At 38.7% G+C, this 19,913-nt stretch overlaps 1 long non-coding RNA gene across 1 annotated transcript; it reads right to left on the reverse strand.

Moving 5' to 3' along the window:
• Nucleotides 1-2,503: 2,503 nt before the first annotated feature.
• Nucleotides 2,504-7,810, reverse strand: LOC144224624 (uncharacterized). The gene is made up of 3 exons (XR_013333096.1): nucleotides 7,666-7,810; nucleotides 2,784-2,882; nucleotides 2,504-2,683 (listed from the first exon to the last, which is right to left on the reverse strand). It is a non-coding gene; the product is annotated as an uncharacterized LOC144224624 (long non-coding RNA).
• Between the last annotated feature and the right edge of the window lie 12,103 nt (nucleotides 7,811-19,913).

The following is a 19,913-nucleotide window of genomic DNA, read 5'->3' on the forward strand; positions in this document are numbered from 1 at the left end:
CCTCACTGCACCTGGGCATGCTCTGTGCTCCTAGGGCTGCTTTGGTCATGCGTGGTTAAGAAGATCCCCAAGCTAGGTCGGTGGCCTCATGAAGTGCAGACCTATATGCAAGAGCCATAATAGGCTCTTGTGAAAGCTAAATCTTGAATAATTTCAGACTTTTAAAAATTCATAATCATAAGCTTCAGGTACATAATTAGGTGTGAAAGAGAGTATTTGCTTAGAATGGAGAAACACGTCATATCATGTTGCAGAATCCTTGGAGATTCAGGCCCCTTTCTTTTAAGATTCATGTTAGGCAATTTGCTAGAAATACTTCATAGAAATCGTCCTTCACTGCCGTCTGGCTTACCCTCCTCTCATAGAACATTCTAAACTCCAAACAACTCCTCCACAATTCCAGGAGCCTGGACGAGGGAGAGTCCCTGAGAGGGATGTTCTATTAGCTTCACGACAAATTCACCTCTACCTACACTAGTAGTGTCACCTCTGGGTACATTGCTGATTACCTGGGGTTCTGCTGGAACCATCTGGCCCTGATGATTTGGATGCTTTGAGCATGGCCATCACTGAGGTTGTCTGCACCTACTGGAGTCTGGGTAGTGCTCAGAGATTTGGCTCACTCACTCACCTCCTCTCCCTCACTTTTTTTGCCAGGGCTGGTCCTGCCAGTTAAGCCCAGCCTACAGTGGTTTCTTGAGGTTTGAATGAGGATATGACTTCTTTTAGTCTTATCTAGTGAAGGCCCCCCTTGACAAAATGGTTCCACCACCGTGAACCACTTTAATTGTATTCAAGTGTATTTATATTTCCTATCCCTAGTAAAAGATGTGTGATGAAGCATTCTCCCAACTCCAACAGCCTTCTCCTGTTATGCAATTCTCTTCCTCAATGTTATTGTTTCTTGGGTAGCATTATAGAAATCTATTTTGCAAAAATAAACAAATCTGTGTATATGCATGTTGATGTTAAGCTCATCCATTCTTTTTTAACTGACTAGAATAATTTAATCTATTCTGTTAGTATATAATTTGTTATAATTCTCTATTGAAAAGATCTGAGTATAATGCCTATGAGAGCTGGAAAAGAAGGAAGTTTTTAGACATCTTTCTTTTTTACTTTTGTAGTGACATTTTGTCTCATGTTGGGCGGGCGACTCTGCTTTCCTTTTGTTAATATTGGCCAGGCATGACTTCTCTCTTCTGTTTTAGCATACGATTTTGCTTTGTCATTCAAGTACTGCTATGTGAGTTTAGTCTGATTAACATTATTAATATGACTGAGTTTTTTCTGTTATACTGTTTTAGATGTTTTTTTTTCCTTTCATAGCTTTGAATGTACTTTATAGACTCTGGGAATCCAATGGTGGTACATAGGATGGGGGGTTTCTCTCTGCTGTTTATATTAACCTTTGTGTTGTTAAAAAGAGCTATCTTTGCTCTTTGATTTCTTACAGAAGAGATCAGAATATTTACTTTTCTAACTTTGGCTGCTTTTCGAATTACCACAGATTATATTATTTACATTTTGATCTGATTTCATAATCTTAGCATTTGTTTCTGTCTTTAGTCGATGGGTAAATAGATCCAGTGACCACACAAATTTCTTTGTTGTGGTTTCTTCAGTCATTTCTTGATCGGCTAAATCTTGCTCAATGTTAGATTCCTTGGGAACAGATGGGAACAATTCCCTTGGATTCTTGCATTTGTCATCCTTCTTGAACATATAGGTTGAAATAGTCTTTTATTTCAGGAAAGTCTTAATAAATTATATCTTTATATATTTGTGTCATCTTTCTTTATTTCAATTTATTCTTCTATAATCCTTAGTATGGTATTTGGCTCTCCTTTGTTTGTCTTCTATATCTATGATATATATATATATATATATTTCATTTTCTCTCTGTGCAGAAAAAAAAGAAACCTAAAAAGGCAGTTGGCCAGGAGAAGCAAATAAATCTTCCTTCGATGTTCATGTCTAGATTGTGGTCAGACATCAGCATGTGATTTAACCTTCTTCAGGTCCTATTTGAATTTGCACTTGGATATGCAAAGTGGGTGGCCCTAAATTCTTGAAGACAATATAGGTTTTGTTTCTGTTGGAGCTTAAGAACAGTGTTGGGCCAGTGTATCAAGTGGCAATATAATTGGTGGGAAACCTGAAGCCCCTCCAAATTATCTCACCCACCCAGAACCCAGTGATATTTACTCTACAGACTTCGAAATGCAAAGTTTTAAAAGAACTTTACCTATTTGCTATCCTGTCTTATAAAACTTCCTAAAATTTTTGAAAATGTTTTATGGTTATTTTAAGAAACAATCTCTAAAAGAATAGAAATCAGATGTTATGAGTACACACTACAAAAGGATAATTCCTTGGGGTGGGTATCTGGCTCTGGCAATGAGACAGAGTGGACCAGACGGTCCCTGAAAGAAAGGGGACAGGAATTTTAGGCCTCAGCTTTATTGATGGATTACCAAAAAGCATAGGTTTTACAATAGAGAAATGTTATAAATATCATGTTGGCCAATATATCCCTAATATTACTGGTTCAGACGAGGTGTAGGGCTACTCTAGGGCAGCTGACTTAGTTCCATGCTGGATTCTCCATTCTTTGGTTCCTTTGAGAGTCCTGTCATTACTAGGAAGATCCTTGCCAGTGACGTTCTGTAAGTCTCAGACACTGGGACAGAAAAGAGGCATCAGATCCAAGACATGCATGACAAAAAAGAAAAGGAATCTAACGGAAGCGAGTAGAGCCTGCAAAGGGTGCCAAAACATACCTCTGATTTAATTCTTCAGCTGCTCAGTGAGTTACGTATCTGCTGTTCTATAGATATCACACATATTTTCCTGTTTTCAGTGTTTCCTCTTTCCACTTTCTGTCAGAGATAGAGGAGAATGAAATATTTCTCTCTGCGCATACTGCAATCACTTTTGCCAGTAAGTACAGATCTTAAAACAAAAGTATCTTGACCCTCTCATAAAAGAAGGTATTTTCAATTGCTTGCTGATAGCTTGAAAGTACACATCATTTTTCATACTCAGACCCCTAGTAATTTGTCATGTGTCTGGGCATTTCATTATCAGCAATATTTTACTATCTATCCATCTCTGCTCCTTCAAGTGCCTGTTTTTAACACGGAGACAATAGACTTCATCCAGTTGATAAAAGAACATTCCAATAGGTGGTGATTAAGAACATACTCAGATGTCAGACAACTTGGCTCAAATGGGCAATTTACTTAATTCTCTCTAAATCTTGAAAATAGGGATCATGTCAGTACACACCTTACAGAGTTGTGGTGAAGATAAGATTCATGTACTTATTTTGGGGGCACTACCTATTGAAAATGAATGTGAGCTAAGGTGATAGAGACAATAGGGTGCTTTTCTAGGTATGGTGACAGAGAATGCTGCTCCAGAAATGTTTTATTTGAGTGAAGATCTGAATCAAATGAAGCTAGAAAGCAAGTCTTGCAAATATTGAGGGAGAGAAGATTCCAGGCAGAGGAAAGAGCATTTAAAAGGTAGTGTAGTGGGAATATCACTGCCATTTTTGAGAAGCTGGTGAATTGTGATGTCATTAATGACATCATCTTTTTACAGTGCCTGGGGCCTAGCAAGTCCTCCATGAGTGTTAGCAATTCTGCTTAGTGTATGAATCACAAGAACAGAAATACTTGCCCCTTTTAGGGGCCCTGGGTGGGTGAGTCAGCTGAACTTTTGACTTTCGCTTAGGTCATAATCTCTTGGTTCAAGAGTTTGAGCCCCACATTGGGCTCTCTGCTGTCAACACAGAACATGCTTTGGATCCTCTGAATCACCCTCCTCTAACCCCCATTCTCTGCCCCTCCCCTACTTGTGCTCTCTCTCTCTCTCTCTCTCTCTCTCTCTCTCAAAAAAAAATAATAAACATTAAAAAAATATTTCCCAGGGCTCCCATGTGGTTCAGTCAGTTAAGCTTCTGATTTCTGCTCAGGTCATGGTCTCACAGCTTGTGAGTTTGAGTCCTACATCAGGCTCTGTACTAACAGCTCAGAGCCTGGAGCCTGCTTTGGATTTCATGTCTCCCTTTTTCTCTGCCCTCCCCCTCTTGTGCTCTGTCTCTCAAGAATAAATAAACATTTAACAAAAATTTTTTTAAAAATCTCCCTCTTCTGTTATCTTGCTTAATGTAAGAGGATCTAATTATGCCAACGATAGTACAGAGACTACTGACAAACCCTCTTGCTCTTGAAGCAAACCTGTTCTCTGTTCTGAAAAGAAATGAGTTGACTGAGTTTCTCTTTGGGACAAAATGAGGAGCAGTGCTTTTTGACTTGCCCCACCTAGAGAAGTGGTGTCCTACAGGACAAAAGTGTGCCTTTCTGAACTTGGGCTATCAAGAACTGATGACCTCAAGAAGACAAGAACAGAGGTGGGTGGGAAGAGCTGTACTGGATATGAGTTCCCAAAGCCAGAGTCTTTCTAGAGAGTTCCAGGCTAAAACGAAGTCACAGTCTACATGCAGACTATACTATGGAAGGGTATTCCTGATCTTTTGGGGTTTGTATTTATTATGTGAGCAAAATTTATTGTAGAAAATTTATTTATTTATAAATGATAATGTTTTAGAAATTTATTAAATTTATAATAGATATTTAGAACATTAAGAAGGTATAGACATAAAGAAGAGAGAAAGAAGAAAGGATGGGGGAAGGAAGAGAAAAGAAGAAGGAATCATCTACTAAGCTTGAGCCAAACATAAGAGCTATTCCTGTTTCATTGCATTTTTTTGAACCAGATTCAATGAAAATATACAGTGAAAATATATATATCATTAGTAACTTACTATGTTCACTCAACAGCTGATATTTACCATCTCTTCATGGCCATAAATACATATAATCCCACAACTTTTTTATTGGCTGCATAGTCATCCATCATGAAATTGAGCTATAATTTACCAACCTATTGTAACCTTATGACAATCTCTATAATGTTAAATATGCTTCTCTTCACATACAGCAATTGTGCTTCCAATATCCGCAGAAGGAGAGAACGCATCATGAGAACAATCTCCCACAAAATCAGTGGCATCTTCAGTGAGTTTGCAGATTAGTAACCAGAACAGAATCTATCTGCATTTGAAAATTTAGTTAGGTAGGTAGGTAGATAGGGAGGTAGGTAGGGAAATAAATGGATGGGATGTTAGGACTATTCAATTCGCTCACATGCTTGATACACAAATAAACTCTTGGACTCCTTGCAAAGTTTCCACAATGCACTGTCCCAGTCAGAGTGCAGTTGCTCACAGATTATACTGTACAGGGGATGCAAGGCAGTGGTCCTTCAAGTATGGTCCCAGGACCAGCAGCCTATCAGCATCACATGGTAACGTGTTGGGAATACTAATTATCTGGTCCTGCTCCAGACCTGATGGATCAGAAGCTCTAAGGATATGGCCCAGCAACCTGTTTTAGCAAGACATGCTAGTGATTCAGATCAAATCAGAGAACCATTGAAAGGGAGAGAACATAACAGTTGTCTCCTGTCACTATCAATAATGAGACCCATGACTTCTCACCTGCTACATTGTCTGTGCTTCTGATTTCTTATTTAGAAAAAAAATTATAAACAGAAGAGGCAAACAAAGAAACATTACATATATAATGATAGAATTGTTGTAAAGATTCCATAACAATTTCTGTGAAAGCAACTGGCTGTGCCTCGTGGAGGAGATACATGCTGATTCAGGGATTATTTAAGACTCTAACATGTGACAAGAACTAGAAGACAAAGTGAAGAAGGTAACTTTTCTCTTGGACCCTATTTAGTAAGGGAAAAACTGTGGGTTTTAAAGATCAGTTAAATGTCATCTTTGCCATGATAACATGTAGTTGAGGCCCAAGGAAGGGAGAGATCAATCGTGTTTGGGAAGGACAGGGAGGCAGGTGAGTCTTCACGGGGGAGAAAACCATGAGCCACAGAGAATCCAGAGTAAATCACTTCTGGGAAGTGTGAAGAGGCAGGGGCTTACGGACGTGGTAAAAAGAGGTCACCACGTATCCGAGAATGACACATGAATGAGACAGCATAATTTCCTGCAACATTGGGAGGCTGCTACGAAGGGAAGAGAGAGGTCGAAGAGGAAGCCACAAGTAATTAGAAGAGATGAAATTTGCGAAAGAGGAAGATAAGTTGAAAAATAAGCCAGATCCTAGAGGTCTTAAATGGCCTTTGGATTTCTGACTCCAAGCAATGTCAGTTTCCCTCTTTTCTTGAATATTTGTTTTTTCATCTTGATAGAGAGTACATTTTAAAATAGTATTGATGGAGGAAAAGAAATCACAGAAAGGCTACCTCACAATTTGAGACCCAGGTGGAAAATGGCAAAGGGGTCTCAGGAATTGTGTATGTTTTCCTTTCTCTGTCTCTGTCTGAGCTGATTGCCTGAATGACTGACAAGCTGCCAGTTCTGAGGAAGAGGAACATGGAGTGGGAGGGAAGTAACGGAGAACAGAAGGAAGAAAGGAGAGAAAGAAGAGGGTTCAGAGGAGCAACTTGGGGCTTCACCATAGGCAGAGCCAGACAGACCGTAGCAGATTCTTTGATCCACTGACGTAGATCATTTACTGCCTTTGGATTCCTTCGGATTCTTTGTGGCACATTATTTATGACTGCGTTCTTTGTACATAGTTATTTTTAATGACTTTGTTCCCAAAGTAAACCCTCGGTACCACTGTGCCGGCACAGCCCCCATGAAAATTGACCACTTTGTTCTGTTTACGAGGGACTATAGATTTACAATGCTGAAAATAAAACCCGCAGAGTCCATAAAGTAGATGTTCTTGGTCCTCTGCTACCATATTCTACATTTAAAATGTTTTCCCAGACACAGTCATAATCACGGTTTACTGCATTGCCCAGATAGAGGCCTTCGAACATCCACTCCTGTAACTCAATTAAGGGCAGTAGCCCGAGCCCTCACTTCTGTTCTCAGCTCTCCAGTTAGGAGACAAGAAATGATTATGCTTTATGTAAATATTATGGATGTGCATTCTGTCTCTCTAGCTCGGGTTTCAAATTTTCCACTTTACAAGAGATTCACCACTTTCCCCTGCTTTTCCCAAACATGAAGTAAATCTCAGAGAATAAAGCAAAGTTAGTTTAGACACCATAATGCTCAGTTTCAATATAATTAAATTGCATACACATAGTCACACTCAGGGAGAGCTGGGACGTCAGCTTCTAATTTGCCACCAAACAAACATCGTCTCCGGTTATTTTCCAGAGTCTAGGGTGGTAACTTTAGTAATTGAAGAGGGGAATAAACAAAGTTAGCATAAAATTATAGTCTGACACAACCTTAAATTCTGCATTTTAAGATCTGGGTGAGCTCATCTGTCATGAGGCCGAAAATAAACAAGCGTTCAAGATGGAAACAATAGTGTAGTTAAAAGTCATCCACATAAGTGAGTCAAGCACTCAAAATGCCTTCGGCTTGGGGCAAAGTAAAATTCTGACGGGTGAATCGTCCTTTTAAGACATTTTAAGACATTAAGATGTTTAAGCAGCCACTACAACACACACACACACACACACACACACACACGCACACGTACTTTTATTCTGTTTATAAGATGTTGGAAAATAATCATGTTGATAAAATACCAAACTTACTGGGTTGTCCATGTTCTGAGGTACAAGGTGACTACCAGAGAGTTTAAGTTTTTCAAACCTCCCAATGGTTGGGAAATGGGGGGAGGAAATGAAAGGGATCATCTCTCTGGAGGAACTTCAGCAGATCTAGGGACAAGGACAAGGAACAAACTCCAAGGAGTCCAAGAGCCTTCTTCCCCATCTCAATAAACGAAACTCCTATTTATCTCATTGTTTGCACCAGAAGTTGAAGTTATCTTTGACACTTCCCTTTCTCTCATATCCTATATCTAATCAGGCTGCAGATTCCAGCAGCACTGACATCACGGCAGTGCAAGTGACAGTCATCGCCTTGCCAGTTTTCTTATCACCATAGATTTTTTTTTTTAAATATTTTTATTTATTTCTAGGAGAGAGAGAGAGACAGCGTGAGCAGGGGAGGGTCAGAGAGAGAGGGAGTCACAGACTGAAACAGACTCCAGGCTCTGAGCTGGCAGTCAGCACAGAGCCCGACGCGGGGCTCGAACCCACGAACCGCGAGATCATGACCCAAGCAAAAGTCGGACGCTTAACCGACTAAGCCACCCAGGCGCCCCATCACCATAGATTTTTAATTGATCTTCTTGTTCCCACCATTGTCCCTCTAATCTATTTTTGATGTAGCAGCTAAGTGATATTGTTAAAATTTTTAGCCAGACCATATCAGTGACTACCCATCTCAGAGTAAAATCCCAATCGTGCACAGTATCCTAGAAGGCCCTCTTGATCAGACCTTCTCTCCCCCCAGGGGTCTTCTCTGGTCACCACGCCCATTCCCTCTGGCTCACTTGTTTCCCACAGCAGGAGCCACCGTGTTGTAACCCAAGCCTGCCTCAGGACATGTGCATTTGCTTTTTTTTTTTTTTTTTCTGCCTGAAGTGCTCTTCCCTCAGATATCCACAAAGTTCTCCCCCTCATTTTATTACGGGTCTCTGGCCAAAAATACCTACTTTAGGGTCACGTAGGTGGCTTAGTTGGATAAGCATCGGACCCTTGACTTGGCTCACAGTGTGCCCCTCATCTGGCTTCACACAGAGCTCAGAGGCTGCTTAAATTGTCTCTCTCTCCCTCTGCCCCTCCCCAGCTTATGCATACATGCTGTCTCTCTAAAATAGAAAAATAAAAAAATATTTACTTTAATCAAGAAAGCCTTTCACAAACACCTTATTTAAAAGTTCAACTGTTTCCTTCACTCACAAGCTTCCTTGATCCTGCCCATTTTTTCCTACAGCAGTGATTATTTCTTACAAACTACAAGTTTTATTTATTTATTTATTATCTTTTCTCTTCCACCAGGAATGTTTATTTGTTTGTTATTTTTTATAGCTGTTTCCAAATAACTATTATAGTGGCAGAACATGGGTAAGTCCTCAAAAAAATATTTGTTAAAATGATATTAAGAGTGCTTCAAATAAGGTCAATCATACTTCTTTTTTTTAATGTTTATTTATTTTTGAGAGAGAGAGAGAGGGTATGAGTGGGGGAGGAGCTGAGTGGAGCAGAGAGGGAGAGACAGAGAGAGAGAATCCAAGTTCCATACTGTCAGTGCAGAGCCTGACACGGGGCTCAGGCTCACAAACCATTAGATCATGACCTGAGTCGACGGTTGCTTAACCTACTGAGCCACCTGGCTGCCCCTTCCAAATGTACTTCTTAGAAGACTGGCCCTGTTCTAGTTCACTATGGTTATATAGAAAACAGGTCTGAGGAGCTCCAAGACACAAAACTAAGGAGAGGGGGAAGAATTCTGAAAAACCTGTGGCCATCCAGAGAGGTTAAACACCCCACTGCATTGGCTCGTGGTTCCATGAACAGTCAGCCGATTCCTTGCATCTGGCTCCCAGGCCCAACAGGTATCATTCTCCATTATGTGAAAGCACATACTTAGGAAGGGAGGAGAAAGCAATTTTATAGACTTCTTTCCTAAAAATTAGCCAACAGCATCTTCCTAAATTCATTAAAGATTCAACAACACTGCCCCCATTTCCAAATCCTGATAATATTCCAGTTAATAGGAAAACACATCTGGCATTAAAAAATATTAGTGGCAATGCTATGAATTTTATTCATTATCCTGCTTTTGGTTTAAAATAGCAGGTCTATTGCCTCTAGACTAATTCTTTTTAAACCTGCTCTGACTTAATTTAGCACCTGGATTAATGAAGTCATTCTAACTTCTGAAATGCAGATTAGGATTAGAGTTCTCATAGTACATGACCAAAGTAATAGCTTGGTTAAAAGAGATCAAATAGAACTTGCCTTAATGTCATTTGGAACTAGCAAGTATACTACACTGAAAACTTTCAATTATGGTTTTGTGTTATCTTAAACAGATCCCCTCGGATCTCTAACAATGCACCCTGGTGTCCACAATTTGTTTTCAACTGCCATGGTTTGTCCTCAGTCTTACTCTCCTAGGGATCTGGGGTTGAATTAGTAGCGGACGAGAAAATTCCCAAGTAATAAATAGCTTCAATGGACAATAGCATGAATGGATCTACTAAAGGTTGTCTCTCAGAGTCTGAAATGAGTCAGTTTATATTTAAAAGTATTGCAACAGACGTTGATGCACAGAGGACTCACTTTCCTCTCTGACAACGTCAAGTCAGGTCTTATGGTTCACAGGAGAAGCTGAATCACAGAAATTACAGTGCATACTGCCAGGGCTCTGATGAGGCATATGAAATTGCCAATGTATTATTTTTAGAGAGAAAGTATTAGTTACCTTACAAAAACATGCAGATGGTGGAAAAACATACCTTCAGGGAGCTCAACCATTTGGGTAAGAACATCTTAGAAATAGAGACTGAATGCCTGCAGTACCAAAATTTCCCAAGATTTGGAAGAAACCACATGACATTGCATTATTTTACTCTTCTTGACAAATTTGATGTCAGAAAATGATAACCTCAGTCTTAGCCTTTTCTGTTAAAAATGAATCAATGCCTCAAAACAAAATAATTTTTTAAGTAGTAGCATTTCTTATATCCCTTGACCATCGTTACTTCCAACAACAGAATATACATAAGAGCTTAAGACTGACAATTCCTTTATAGTGTTGTTTTTCTTGGCAAGAATTAGTTTTTTGATTTTGTCTACGTAACATGAGCATTGGTCAACTCACATTGTCCTCAGCTGTTCACATTGCCAAGTGCATGTGATAGCCCTGTTTTTCAAACCAACTTACTGCTGCCTTTTATTTTAGCCCCTCAGAGCTTCATCAGCTTCTTTGGGTGGCATGCAGTGGAGACCAGAGGTCAGCTTAGAAAAAAAATCTTGGTTAAGAACATCTGAAGAGCTTTGCGAGGCTGTGTAAATATGCATAAACAAAGTCGCTCTACCTATATCAAAAGGGTTAAGCACTCCTGAGTAGCACTTCAAGGTCAGTGGTTTGCTTTCATCCCTTTCCAGCACTTTGCATAGCTGGCAGCCCTCCATCCTTCAGAGAGTGCAGGGACAGCAGAGTGCACAAGACTTCACAGGCTCCGCCAGAATTTCCATAATCACATCAACAGATGGAATAATAATCACCGCTGAAGTTACTGCACCATCTTTCTGATCCAAGGAAACTTCCTCTTGCTTCATTTCAAAATCATTTCTGCTGGCAATTTATACATAAGGTATTCTTATTTTCTGGAAATGCCGCCACATTAAGGTGATTCCAAATAACTGAATCCTGTAAGCCCTGTATTTGAATATGAAAGCCTGTGTGTGGGGAGGAGGTTAAGCACGGTTGGGGGAGGGGAGATTTTGTGAATGCTACAGGGAACGCTGTCATTTTCTTGGCAGCTGAAGGCAGCGATTGTGAGGCCTGTCACTAGCAATACTATCTCCTGGCCACCTGGGCTCAATCTCCACAGCTGTGGATCCTATCATAACTGTGCTTGAAAGTGACCTCCCTTAGTCTCCACATAGTAGGTGTCCTCTGTGTTCTTGATTATTTCATGAGGGAAAGTCAGTTATATGGATTATATTGCAGAGACTATCAGATCAGTACAATCAGAATTGGGCTTTCTAAAATCTGGTGTTGGAGTATTTAATGTTGATTTTCAGACAACAGCTCTGAATCTGTCCAAGAACCCCGTGTGGAGGATGAGAAATGTAAGTTGCCTGTTAAAAAACATTGAACAGGGGCGCCTGGGTGGCTCAGTCGGTTGAGCGTCCGACTTTGGCTCAGGTCATGATCTCACAGTTCATTGGTTCGAGCCCCACATAGAGGTCTGTGTTGACATCTCAGACCCTGCTTCGGATTCTGTGTTTCCCTCTCTCTCTGCCCTTCCCCCCCTTATATAAGTAAACATAAAAAAAGAAAAACATTGAACAGCTTCTCTATTGTGTAGATTTTTAAGTTGTTTGAGGTTTGGGGTTTATTTAATGTTTATTTTGAGAGAGAGAAAGTGAACATGCGCATGCACAAGTAAGAGCGTGAGTGGGGTTGGGGGGAAGGGGCAGAGAGAGAGAGGGAGAGAGAGAATCCCAAGTAGGCTCCCAAGTGTCAGCACAGAGCCTGACGCAGTGCTCCATCTCACGAACTCCTGAGATCATGACCTGAGCTGAAATCAAGAGTTGGACCCTTAACAAACTGTGCCACCCAGGCGCCCCTAAATTGTTTGAGGTTTAAGGCTTTGTTGATATCATGCATTCTTTCAGAGTATAGGGAAACAGACACTAGATTCTCAAAACCTTTTTCTAATTATTTATCTTTAGGAGAATTGTTTACCAATTTAAATGTCCAAGTCACATACATGGGCAATTTCAATAACCATAAAGGCATAATATAAACACAAATCGCTCTTCTACTCTTAAGAAGTTGTAAAAGGTATTTTATGTTTGTGTGATATAATCTACTAAAAAGATAATGAAAACAGGGGAGAAAAGAGACCATCACTTCAGCAGCAAAATTTATTGAGATCTCTGTGTCTGGCTCTACTCCACACACCAAGGACAATACAGAATCTTTCTTCCTTTTTGTACACCCTATCCCTTGGAGTTTACATCTTTTCACACAGCTGCAGCTATATTCTAATTGGAAGTCTTGAGATCTATATTTTCAAAAGCAACCTCTCTTTCAGACCTCAAGGCAATACTTACAATTATACCTGTTATAACCTTTTTTATGGGGAAGGGGAGGTGTAAAGTTGCCAGATAAAACGTGTGATGCACATTTAGTTTTGTCCCAAACTTATGGGGCAGATTTATACTAAAACAAAAAACAAACAACAACAAAAAAGTGTTCATTGTGTATCTGATATTCAAATTGAGCTCGACTCCTTGTATTTTAATTTGCTACTTCTGGCAACCCTAAGGTGGGAATTGGGATACGTTTTTGTTCTTTTGTGTTTTTATCTCTACATGTCCTTCTCTCCTAACTTTGAGCAGTAATCAGGCCCTAAATATCTCCTTGTCTCAAGGATTCTTGCAGGGTATACAGTCCAAGCTGAAACTCAATAAAAAGATTATGCAAGTTGTTTAAAGAAAAGAGGAGAGACAAGACAGAGGTGATGGGAGAGTGACTTGAGGGGGAGGTTCCCTTACATGGCAGGAGATTAGAGACTGGCAGGCCTTGCATTGATCAGGGGCCAGCACATCACTTGCAACCACTAGAGCAGGACAATGGCAAGGCTTTGAAGAGGACCATTTGGAAGAATGGTGTGTCAAGAGAGGAACTACCTATGACACCAAGATTCCTGAACTTGCCATTAGTTCACATGGCTATGCAATGAGGGGCACAGAAACAGTGCCAACGTCAGACCCGAGAGTTCTGTGGTGCATTGCAATAACGGGTGCTTCCATGGAAATCAACGTTGGATGATGGCTGAGGGTTTTCCTTGATGCTTTGGCAGCAAATAACATCACCAAACCTTTGCATCATAGGGAACCCAGGTGGTAGATGATGATGGAATTTCCTCCCGTGAGCAGAAGTATGGGGACTGAGAATCTAATGCAATTTGACATAGAGGAAATGATGAAATGAGATAGTTCTTCCATACCACACTAATGGAATCGGATTCAGGCACTTTTGTGGTAGACACTGATGGTTACACACTCTAAACCACTTTTTCCCCCCAAATTTATCCTTGTTGGCAGGTTGCCTTCTTCTATAGGAGCAGAACATTCCAGAAATTGCTATTCCAGCCTACTTATAAGCTGTGAGAATGACACTTAATCTAGACCATAGGTGGCCTGGAGGAAGACTTTCTTTTACGATTGAAACAAAACAAAGAGCATCTTGCAAAAGGAACCTACCACTCTGTCTTCGGACTCGGTTGTGAGAATGTACCATCTGGATTCATAAAATCCATCTTTTGAACATGAGGGGACAAACCTGAGAACAAAAAAGATCTGAGCCTTCAGGAAGAAGGCATGGAAAGATAGAAGTTTGAGGATATCACTGAGCCATTTGTTAGTCAACTCTGTAACTGCCCTGCTTCGGAACTTTTCGTTTTATGAGACAATAAACTTTAAAGATATGTTTAGTTGGGTTTTCTATTACTTGCGTCTAAAAGAACCCCACATGCTCTATCACTACTGACACAGATTGGGTTTCCAGAAGCAGATGCTGACGTGCAGTTTAGGTGTAAAATGTTCATTAGGGACAATAACCAATAACATCAGTATCACTCTGTGGTTTATTTATACTGTCTTTTACTTTTCCCTTGGCTTTTGGTCACCTGGTGTTTTTGTTTATTTGTTTGTTTGTTTGTTTTACCTGTCTCATAATGTTGTTTCACACCAGAGGCTGAGGATGAAAAATGATGGAAGCTTGAGGTGTTATTATCTGAATCTAAAGAGGGTTAGCATTTTCATTTTCTTTTGTATTTTTTTAGATTTTCTTTCTTCTTTTTTTTTTTTTTTTGCTTTGTTTTGGCAGGCAGACAGAGTACCAAGAGATCATCTAGATCTTCTTTGCTTCCTTTCTCTCTGGATTATTGCTCCTGAAATCCTGCCCATTTGTGCTCCTTTGCCTTCCAATTGTTACCTCTTACAATCCATCTAGCTCTTATCGTTGGTAGTGAGGTGGTTAATACAGCACCAGGTTATTCTCCCAAGTCTATAGCTATCAACCCTGTTAAATGAGATTGTATTTTATCTGGATAAGTAAAGAACAAGGAAGAGTTTTCTAGAGAGGGGTAATATAGCCTGAGTATAAGCCAAGTGTTAGAATGGATGAATTTTTGATGAAGACAATTATCTGCTCAAGTAGAGTTTGTGTTAGGTGTCTGTAAGGGAAAAAAAATAAATGCTTGAATTGAACTAGATTATTGAGAATTTATTGAAGAGCTAGTAGGGACTCATTAAATCTTTTTTTTGTTTGTTTTTAATATTTATTTTTGAGACAGAGAAAGACAATGCATGAGTGGGGGAAGGGCAGACAGAGGAGGAGACACAGAATCTGAAACAAGCTCCAGGCTCTGAGCTGCCAGCACAGAGCCCAACAAGGGGTTCGAATTCAACTGCGAGATCCTGACCTGGGCCAAAGTCGGACACTCAACTGACTGAGCCACCCAGGCACCCCGAGACTTAGTAAATCTTTTTAAGCAAAGGTGTAGGAGGATGAATTTGTAAAACGTAGTCTATCAATTGCTTTTTACAAAAGTAAAACCATCTTGATTTTATGTAAAGGAGATATCAGTGTGCTCCTAAAGGCATTGTTTAAACCTTTATGTGGCAGGCCACTTTGAAAATCTAATGTTGGTGGGCTGGGGACAGAGGACAGGGGAAGGGCTGTAATACAAAGGAGTGATTGAGACTAAAGAAAATGAGATAAATGATGCAAATGTCACCAAAATAATATATAATCTTACATTTTTACAATTCAAGTTTCATAGTGTTCATTGGCCAATTTGATGTCAAAGTTGGACACAAGTGTTTAAATTTATTATTGGGCTGTTCAATTGATTTCAGTTTTCACTGCTGTACACAACTCCACTGTGGATATATGTGTGGGTATAGTGTAGTCATCATCCCAAGGCATCATTTGCAACAAGGACATGTCCCCATGGGTCTCTAATTTACCAAGATATTTATTTTAACACCAACAAATTTATAAAAAAGTTGGTATAATTTACCAACAAATTTATAAAAATATTTGACAACTAAAATGTCCAGTTTAATGTACCTTTTTTGTTGTTGTAAATATATATAACATCAAATTTACCATTGTAACCATTTTTAAATTAATAAACGTTATTTTTTTAACAGTTTTCAGTTTACCACAAAACTGAACAGAAAATCTCCATATACCTTCTGCCGTCACAAACGACTTTCTCCACCATCAACTTCCCTCTCCAGAGTGGCACTTTTGTTACCATCAATGAACTGCATTGCCACACTGTTATCACCCAAAGTCCACCATTTACATCAGAGTTCACTCTTGGTGTTGTACATTCAATGGGTTTTGACGAATATATACTGACATGTTTCCACCATGATATTATACAGAATAGCTTTTCTGCCCTAAGTGCCCTCTGTACCCTGCCTCTTCATCTCCCCCTTCTCTCTAAACCGGGACAAACGTTACTCTTTTTATTGTCTTCATAGTTTTGCCTTTTCCAGAAATGTCATATAGTTGAAAGGATACAGTCTTTTCAGGTTGGCTTTTATCACCTAGAATTATGTACTTAAGATCCCTCCATATCTTTTCAGAACTTGGTAGCTCATGCCTTTTTAGCATTGAATAATATTCCATTATCTGAATGTGCCACAATTTAAACACTCACCATTGAAGGACATCTTTGTTGCCTCCCAAGTTTTGGCAATTAGGCATAAAGATGCTATAAGCCTCTATGTGCATGTATTTATATGGATATACATTTCAGTTCATCAGGATACATAGCAGGGAGTGTGATTGCTAGGTCATATGGTTAAGAATAAGTTTAATTTTTAAGAAGTTCCCAAACTGTCTTCCAAAATGGTTGTACCATTTTGCATTCCCATCAGAAATGAATGGGAATTTTTATTTTTCCACATTCTTGCAGCCTTTGGTTTTGGGTCATTTTAATAGGTAGATGGTGGCATCTCATTGTTGTTTTTTGCAATTTTGTAATGACATATGATGTTGAACATCTTTTCATATACTTATTTGCCATCTGTAGATCTTCTTCAGTAAGATATTTGTTCAAGAATTTTTTTTCCCGTATTTTTAAATCTGGTTGTTCATTTTCTTATTTAGGAGTTTTAAGAATTCTTTCTAAAAGACAACAGTCTTTTATCAGATGTGTCTTTTGCAAATATGTTCTCCCAGTCTGTGGTTTATCTTCTTATTCTCTTGGCATGTTAACCATTTTGAAGTAGGAAGTTCAGTTATATACATACCTATACCTATCATGTAGCCATCACCACCATTCATCTCTAGAACTTTTTCTTCTGCCCAAACTACAGCTCTGTACTCATTCAATAACTTCTATTTCTTGCTCACCCTGAGTCCCTGGCAGCCACCGTTCTACTTTCTGTTTACATAAATTAAGCTACTTTAGGCACCTCAGACAAGCAGATTCAGATAATATTTGTCTTTCGGTGACTGACTTACTTATCTAATATATCTTCAAAGCTCATCCATGTTATAGTATGGGTCAGAATTTCCCTCTGGGGAAGATGGAGAGAGAGTCTTAAGCCAGCTCCATGTTCAGTGTGAAGCCCAATGTGGGGCTCAATCCCATAACCCTGAGATCATGATCTAAGCTGAAATCAAGAGTTGGACATTCACTGACTGACCCACCCAGGCACTCCAGTAATGCTACTATAAACATGGATGTGCAACTACCTGTTTAAGTCTCAGTTCAATTTATTTTATCAAACAATTTTTGATCTGTCACAAATAGGTTATATATGAACGTTTTTCCTTTTCAAGTTTAACTCACATTATAGTAATTTAAATATTCGGGTTTATTTTAATTTCAATATCATTGCCAATGTTTACCATTATTATGATATTATTATACAAAATTTAAACGTTGACTAGAATGATGGAACATCATTACATGCTGTAAAATTTTGCTTTCCCTTTAAACTACTTCATTTTTCTCTTATAGCAATTCTGTTTTGTTTCCATTTTTATGTTCTGTAGCATCTTTCCTGGTTCTCTTGTTTAGAAGAAATACCTATCATTGGCTAAGTAATTGGCAACCTATATTGTGACGAGAATTTTAAAACCATTCATGCACTGTCTTAAAGAGTGTCCTATGAAAGAGACAACAGACCAAAAAGAGTTTGGGCAGGCTGAGAGACTAATCTGCTCTGAAAGGGGAGCACAGGTAATCAGTTGGGTTCGAGACAGTCAGAAAGTTAGTTTCAGGAAATACTTGCTTCAGGCAAGGATCTAAAGAGTTAAATAGAGCAAGACATCAAGAATGTGTTCAGCAAAATATCATGCATACAAAGGAATATTTGGGCAGGTCTGTTGGCACATGGCCCAGGGACAACACTTTAGTCTCTGGAAAGACTACAGAATAAGGCAGGAAGCTAGTCCCTTGGAACTAAGATATTGGAAAGGAAACAATCAAGAAATTGTGAATGAGTGACAAGAAAGTGACAATTTATGGTCTGTCTTCCCTATTAGAACATAAGTCACATGAGAGTAGAGAACAAAGAATAGGTAACACAACAACAAAGCTAATGAAAGCTAAGTAAGCTCCTTTTATTTCCTTTTCCTTAAAACATTATTGTTTGAAAAGTGTAGAAATGGACTAAATCTCCAAGGGAGCATTAAGGTGACTTTGCAGTAATATCAAAAGGACTTTAGGAACAAATGTTCAATCATATATTCCATTCTATGTTTGTCCAATTTTTTTCAAAAGCTATAGATTTCTAGGCTAAGCTAGACTTTTTCATGAGCCCTTATTTTGAGCTTAGTTCCTTATACAGATGAAAAAAAAAATCCCAACTTCTTCATATGTGACAGGAACATATTTCCACTATTTTATACATGCATTAAGGAAATGTTAAAATTTAAATAATAGTTGTGCTCACTTATTCTTAAGTATCTATAGCAAGGAAAAGATTTATGTAACTCACATTTATCTCATTTATTTTAAAAGATATGGACATGCAGTATATTTAAAATTAGAATTAAGAATTTAGGAGCAAAAAGTAGGGGAACAGAAAACATTTGCAAAAAAATGATAATGGATTAATAACATAGCATGTGAATCACTTAGATTGTAAAAATTGCTTTAAGTCAGGAAAACAAGTAAGATTCTCTCAGGCATAAAATCTAGTGTTGCATTCAAATGAGAGAAGAACACAAGATTCAACACAAGTTACCAGAAAATTCTCAGTTGTCCATGAGAGATTTGTGGGAAACCCTTGGAATGCCGAGCCTACTCTTAAAACCAAGAGATTATAACTGGAAATCCATGTTGGCAAAAGAAAAAAAAAAAACTTTTGGGTAGTTTAAAAACAAAAGCTGAGAGTCTGAATGTGGAATTGAGGCTTTATAAGGAATTCATTACACACTGCGGCAAAATTATGTTATTGAAGAACTGCTTGGAAAATTTGTTATGTTTTCCTTCAATATTTTAGAAAGATCTTGTAAGAGTCTGAGAAAAATGGGACTTACCTCTATAAGAATGAACACTGTCAGAGATCATGACATAAAATTACTTCAGACCAGTTGAAGATAGTTGAAGAGAAAACATTCATAGATACTTGAACAATCTTAGAAACTGTCTGGAAAAGTTACTATTAACAAAGATACTCATACCTACACTTTTTTCTTAAAACTATCTTCTAAATTTTGTTTCAACATTAAATGTAATGTTGCAGTTAACACAATGATTTTAACATTTGGGTTATTTAAATTGGGGAAAAAAGAGCCAATTATTAACAGGGTCAGCCTTATGTATGAGAAATCGTTGCTATTTAGACCATGAAATCCCATCTCATAACTCAGGTCCCACTCCTTGGAAGTGGTAGTTTACTAAAATTTCAGGCATAATGTCTGAAAAAAATGCAGAATAGCCTCTGGAAGACTAGTCCTAAATCAACAAATATATGTGGCCTACATGCATTCAGGGTTAAAAAAAATTCTACTGACTTATCAGTTCTGCAAAAACATTGTGCATTGTGGAAATCATTCAGCTCTGACTCTTATTAACAGTGAGGACCTGGGCAAGTTACATAATCTTTCAGTCCTGCATTTCCTCATCAATATTATGGGCATAACCACGCCTGCTCCCACAGTTGTGTTAGAAGAATTCGATGAAATCATGTTATAAATATGTTGCACAGTC

Source organism: Crocuta crocuta, unplaced genomic scaffold, assembly GCF_008692635.1.
Source record: "Crocuta crocuta isolate KB4526 unplaced genomic scaffold, BGI_CrCroc_1.0 scaffold92, whole genome shotgun sequence".
In the NCBI taxonomy this organism is placed as follows: Eukaryota; Metazoa; Chordata; class Mammalia; order Carnivora; family Hyaenidae; genus Crocuta; species Crocuta crocuta.